The sequence below is a fragment of the Triturus cristatus genome, chromosome 10 (assembly GCF_964204655.1).
Source record: "Triturus cristatus chromosome 10, aTriCri1.1, whole genome shotgun sequence".
Lineage (NCBI taxonomy): Eukaryota > Metazoa > Chordata > Amphibia > Caudata > Salamandridae > Triturus > Triturus cristatus.
This window is the reverse complement of record NC_140593.1, coordinates 753,071,503-753,078,681: the sequence shown is the minus strand read 5'-3', so window position 1 is coordinate 753,078,681 and position 7,179 is coordinate 753,071,503.

The window sequence follows — 7,179 nt, the reverse complement described above, 5'->3', positions numbered from 1 at the left end:
GGGGCCCATTACACCAACATTCACCCTAAATCACACTATCCGTGCCCTGTAAAGGAGAAAACACCTTTCACATATGCTCTATCTAATCTGCCTGTACTTTGAGGTCAATGCGACCAGCTAGTTGCTGTGGATCTAGTAAAATACATTTCAAAGAATACACAATAAATTCAATAAACATGACCAGAAATAACCACCCGAGACAGGAATTCAAACAGATTGTTCATTTATCTAAAATTTCAAGAAAAGCCAATTAAATGCAAATTTCATTTCTCTCATATTTACCTATTCTGTCTAAATGTCAGATCCTAAGTCAGAACCGGTCCTCTGTAGAAGCATTAGAGTCTTCTGTCGTCATGTAGAGTCATCGTCCTCTCCGTCAGCATAGGGACCTCGCATCATCAGCTCGGGAAGAAGTGGCGCTAGACCTCTCTGGTCTACTATTATTTATACTGAAATTTACATTCTAAAAAGTAACATTTCTTTATTCAGAACGGATGAATGGCGGAAATAATGTCATCTTGGTACTTTTTCGATATTATACGGGAGGTTCTCACACATAGATTGTCCCAAATAATGAATAGCAGAATTGAACGTCCATGACTAATTCGCTACATCTACGGATGTCTCTACTAGGTGAATTTGTTTCAAAAATGGGCTCACACTAAGTTCGTATCAACTTTTCCGTCTTTCAGGGGCTTTTGGCAGATGTCCCAGACTTGTCATCATGCTTATGGCTTTTCAGTTCATCGGAGGTGCAAGGTCACAGGCAGAGCGAAGCCTTTCTGTAAATTTCCAGCAACTCCAATGCAGGCTGCGGGTGGTGGCCATTTTGTGGCAGGCCACAATGGACAACTTTAAGCAAAATAGACATAAAACAGAATTACTGCATAGAAATGATTATACAGTGTTATTCCCCTGCTAATACCCTTATGTGTGTGTATTTATCTAGCCATTTGTGACATCAGAAGCCATTAATGCATATTAATTATAAGCGCAAAACACCATAACATCACATAAGCAACATCGTTTTCTGTCAGTTTGCTCACCAACTAAGTTCACTTGTTATTTAGCCATGCAATAGCATTCCCACGTGTAATTTTCTTGTTAATAAGGTTGATTAGACAACATTTGACAAACTTTTAATACTTAATAATTAATCAGTAGTACTTTTAGTTATAACATGCGAAAATGAAACAGGTATTCGGTTTTAAAGTAAACACCCCCCCCCCCCCCCGACGGAACTCAAGGGACTTATTCCTGAAACTTTCAGACTAAGATTAACAGTTTTCTAAATATTTCTCCCACCATGTCTTCAAAATATAATACGCTTTAACGCTATTTGATCACCACACGATAGCACATAACTCAAGACGCGTTTAACCACAATGCACTAAAAACATCACGCTCCGTCCTCACAACGCTCATTTCCCGCATAGAGTACGGACACCACGTTCCTGAGTCACATGATTTAATGTGCCAAAATGAAGCTATTTAAACTACATGTGTTTGTTTGTCGTCTTTCTTCCTTTACAGGAATCGAGTCATTAGAGGAAACCATCCTTTCCACATACCGCACCTTAGAGCGTGCACCACATAGTTGGTCTCAATATACACTTTTTAGACCACCATTTTAAACCACACACATAAGGTCCTGAAGAAACCAGCTTAACACTGGGACCTGGCTGAAACATGTTGACCACACTGGATATTGGAGTCATTAATCATCTCTACTAATATCCACTTCTCAATTTTTTTATTACTGCCAAGGTCCCACTATTGAAATAGCCCTTTGGGACCCTCTGGACAGTTTTTAAACCCACACGCCATTCACCTTCACCGCACACTCACGCCACAATACCTGCTCCGCTGTAATCAGGCACTGAAGCACACCCCCGGTATACTCGGTGCCTTGGGTGGGACCCGATGATGAAGCATGCCACCAACCAGGTTGGTGGATGAGGGTCTTTATAAAAAACAAATGTTTTTTCATCTGCAAACATACACAAGGAGCTTCTACCCTGTAGCTAGCTCCCATTGATTCTAACATAATACTAGGGGAAGTGAACTAGCTCTGGCTTGTCCTCTCTCTCCCGCTTGATATTAATTATGAAGGATTAAAACCACTTACAGGCAAATCAGACAGAAACTAGCATGCAGAGGCATGGACAAGGCTGAAGCAAGGCGACTGGGCTGCTACTGTTAGCATTACCTTAATGCACACAGTTATGTGCACCCCTCAGAATATTGGAGCCCGGTGTCTGGGCCCAGCTCACTAATGCTAAAGTAGCTGCAAGCTTGAATGTCTCCAGCTGGACAGGAGTGTGAGGTGCACGAGGAGGCATGGTGAAAGGGAGGAGGGAGATGACCCCGAACTTTGAACAATATGCAGTATCCAACACACTGTCACAGCATTACTGGAAGTCTCATTCTCTGTGGTGGGCAGTCATTGAAGGGTGTTGTCAATTAAGCCATCGCTGGAATCTGGTAACCAAGAGGGACCTCCGGATAACCTGTAACTTCTCAATATCTCATTTCTGATAAGTTATCAGACTGTGAACAATATCAACAATATGCTGGCAGAAATGTATTTGAGTACCTTTCAAAAGGATAACTAAACATAAGAACCAAGCTGTTACAACTGTTCAAAGCAGCCAAGTCGCTAATTGTCATAAGTAACAGCTTCAGGCCAATCTGGACAACAGACCACTGCTCTTTGAGATTTGTCGGTTTGTTTTAAATGGATGTATGACGTATTCATGCATGCTTTTACAACGCATGCCTTCACAACATGGGCATTGCAACAAACGTGTTGTTATCATGCATTCCGTTACAATGCAAGTTGTTACAGTGACTTGCCTGAGGGAAGAGCTGGATTTTGGAATAGTATATTTTACTATTCCAGTCTGTGCAACAGTAGCGAAGATGTTGGATTTAAAATCCAACAATGCGTTCCCTAAAGCCAGTCGTTGTAATGACTAGCGTGGTAACTACGTGTTCGTTGTAGTGCCTGCATTGAAATGGCACTACGTAGTTCTGTCTGCATTGTAGATGCCGTTTCCCATTTAAACATTTTTAGCATGGGTTTAAAAATCCAGCATGCAAAGTGCTTTTGGTTAACATGCTTTGGCAAAGCCAATAGGTCTCACCTATGGGAGAGGTATTGACTTTGCCAATGTCATTTAGCCATGTTGTACAGCAGCATGGCTCCTGATTAGCATGGATAAAAGTTAGTAGCATAGAGTGGAGTTGAGTAGCGTAGGGTGGCATAGAACATAGTGGCATGGAGTTGAGTGGCACTAAGTTGAGTGGCGCAAAGTGGCGTAGAGTAGAGTGGCATAGAGTGGCAATGTGTGGAGTGCCGTAGAGTGCTGTAGGGTGACATTGGGAGGAGTGACATATAGTGGCATTTAGCGGAGTGGAGTAGCCTAGATTAGAGTGATGTAGAGTGGAGTGGCGTGCAGTAGAGTGGCTTTGTGTGGAGTGGAGTGGGGTGGAGTGGAGTGGAGTGGGGTGGTGTGGAGTAGAGTGGCATTGAGTGGAGTGGTGTGGAATACAATAGCATAGAGTCTAATAGCATGCAGTGGCATAGAGTAGTACAGTTGTGGTTGTGTAACTTAAAATCAAGCAAAGGAAAGGTGCTTAAAGGGAGTGAATGGCTGGTGTCATGTAGTTCCTATATAACCAATACAGGATCTGCGCGTTTGGATAACATAAACTGTGAGACTGGTGGTGGACTGATTCCGTGAACCCCCACCGGATACATTAGCCTGTCTGCATCAGCTAGCTCGCAGTGCCACTTTAATCCCCTCTTTGAGGGGAGAGAATAGATCTCGGCAACCTCAGAAGATGACAACCCTGATCCCTCAGAATCGTGGAAACAATATACTACCTTTCGCTCAGTCACTCGTGCTCACTTAGTTGGTCTCAGAGAGCTACACAGAATAAACCGGTTGGGCGTTTTCAATAAGAATTTACTGAACAGTTGTTATTCTAGTATAGAATAGATGAGCTGCAACAACCATTAGACAGTAGCAGAGATATATGATTAGAAGCACTAAGAAAGTGAATTGATGGTATAGCTCCACCATCTTGCAATAATCATGAATACAAACAAGTATATAAAACACATGATAAAAGTTAGTACTCCTACTATGCCTCCCTAGCTAGATGTACTTAAATGTACCTATCTTTGGTGTAGGTGTTATGCCAAGAATCCCTCCAGGATCTAATCAACCCCATTATCTGAGAATGAGAGAATATGGGAACCCATCCTGGTCTCGAGTTGGACACCCCGCGAGGGATGTTAGACCACTGCGAGCTGGAGTGTCTGCATGCAGGAACCTCAGCGTCTCTGGTCAGTGTGTCAGACGGAAGTCACGGTCTCCTCTTCTTTCTTAAGCAAGATGTGATGTATAAATATACCCACAGGTCTCCCCAGGGGTCCTACCTTGCTGTGTTACTGTGTCGGCCTAAAGGATGACGTAGGGCCTGAACTTTATACAGAGATATTATACGGGAGATGTTCGTCCTGCTGTCAGTCCTGCTGTGCTTCCAAGAAACCTCATGCATAATGTATGAGTTTCGAACTAGGGAAAAACCCACGTTCAGAATGCAGTGTCCTATCTAGGTAAAAGGTCAGTCCCTATGAACCGTTATGTATGTAATGTAGGGAAGGATATAGGTGAAAGGTTGCAGTGTTACCTGCACCTATATAGGGTACATATATGGAATATAACACTGGAAGGCAATGAAAATAGGCATGTGGCTGCAAGCATCATGAAGGGGTAAATGTGTTAGTGTGGGAATTGTATATTATAACTGTTTAATCCAACCCTCAAGAATTGCAATTTATTTTTAGTTGTACGTGTACCAAAAGATGCAAGCGTGAATAAACAATGTCCAAAAATGTGTTTGAAATTAGAATGAATAGGGAAAGCGGCAGAGAACTGCAAACAGAAGAAGTGTCCTGTAACGCCTACCTCAATCACATCGTAATCAGCAGGCGGGCATTAATGAAGTTGAATCATCAGCGCTTGGTCCATGCTCCACAGAAAGAAAAGGAAGTGATGCATGGCACACACTAAGCAATAAGGAGGCAGCAAAGAAGAGTGACAATGAAGCCAACAGATGTAAGCAATATGCGTGCTCCAAGTCCTTTAATGTAAAAAATAACCCCTTGAATGCAAGAGTGCATGCGCTGTTGCAAGCGAGACCTAAAAAGGCAGGATTGACCGAAGGTATATCACATGGCATGTGGCCAGAATAGTACATGACAGTATGACATAATGAATTTCAATTGTCATCAAAATTAATTTGATACAAGTGTCTTGGACATTTTAGCTCCTTTGTTTACAATGCATTTCAAATTTCGCATATCTGATATATTAAGAAAAAGTATAACACAGTATTGCTTTTGTGCAATTCTTTTATTATGCCCCTGTATCCAGTGCTTTACTTGAAATGTTGACTTGCTTGCTTGGAGCGATTTTTTTTAATGAAAAGCCCCACTGCAAATGAGTTTTTCCTATGTGTGTTAGAGGGTATACCCTAACACTCCACTAGGGCCCTTATAATAAATGGGCTGTAAAAATTCCCATTCCTGCCAGATTCTGCAACCCCATTACCATTTCAAGTCCCTTTGGAATTTACAGGCCACTTTCAATGAGAGCCTAAAATTCCATACCTTGCTTGCATTATTTAATAGAATAATAATATTGTCATTTTAGTGGGAACTAGTGGAATTACTTTACTCAATGGATGATAAGCATTAAACAATGTCAAGACTATTTCACTATGGCAAGCTGATTTTTGTTTTTACGTGTGACAGCTATGTCAGCTTTAGCTAACTGCTACACTCAAAAGTACTGACAAATTGAATAAGTTTGTCTTGCACATGCCAACGCCTGTAATCACAAGCATTCACAAATGCGCACAGACTATTTGTGCCATGTCTCTCATACAAATAGTCTTGAGGAATTAAAAATAGGATACAGAGGACGCCAAGAAAAAGGATGGCCCAAATAATCTCTGTGTTTTTCTGCTTCTCTATGTGCTTGTTATGTTATGTTAATTTATTCAGCGCACAGCTACTCGGAAGTGTCCCGGCGCTATAGACCGCTGGGGAACCTGTCCTGGCTATCCCTGTGAGATGGTCCCTTTCTGGGTATCTCCAAGGTGAAACCAGGCATCCCCCCACCGGCGTCTGTGGGGGGCCGTTGTAGAGATGAGGCAAGCTTAATGCCCAGAGTTGCCGAGTGTGTTCCTGGTTAGAGTAGGTACCGAGGCGAGAATTAGCGAGTCCGTTTTGACCCTGGTCCACGACCCTGCCCCGTCGGAAATTGAACCCTGGTCCCTGGCCGATTCTCTGCTTAAGGGTCTGCCGCCTCTAACCAGTGAGCCACACCTCTCCACACCAGTGAGCCACACCTGTCTAGGTTAGCACGCATTAAACCCAGGCTATGTGAGTGCTAGTTTCTTTCTTTGTTCCCGCTCCTGTTACTCTCTTCATTTTTTCACTATAAACGTATGCACTCCTTTCTCATCCCTTGACTCTCGAATGAGTCACCTTTCCAACTACCCCACGTTGATGTCAGTGGCCGAGCACCTTCCTTCCTTTGAGCATACCCCCTTCAAGCAGACCCACTCCAGTCATAGACAGTTTTGTGCATTGTGACCCTTCTTTTCCAGCTCTGTGGCATTTCAACTTCAGAGCATTCAAACGCGCAAATCCTGTTTATTGTTGTGGATTCAGCTCTATCCGCGTTTTAAGTCAGATCTACTGTGTTGTTGTTGAGAGCCTCTATTGTTTACTTCAGTTTCTAGATCTCATAACTCACTGCTATGACATAGCAACAGTTGATAGTAAAACTCAATAATAAAACGTGCTACCCACTGTTGCTACCTCCTGAAGGCCTTCCAGGCCAGGCTGACAGAGCTGTCTGAGGGCCAGTCGGTGCGGGCTGCTTGTGTGCGTTGAATGAAAGCAGAAAGCAGGGGTTCAGGAGGGGGGGGGGGCAGGGAAGGAGGTGGGGGTTGTTCAAGGAGAGCATGTATGTGTTTTTAGGTCTCGCCTGGTCTGGCGAGACTTATTGAGAGGGCTCCAAAAAGTGCTAGCAGGCCAGCATAGAGCTACAGTGCATGTGCGCCGGCGCGCGCGCCGCGTTTTACCGCAATTACTTT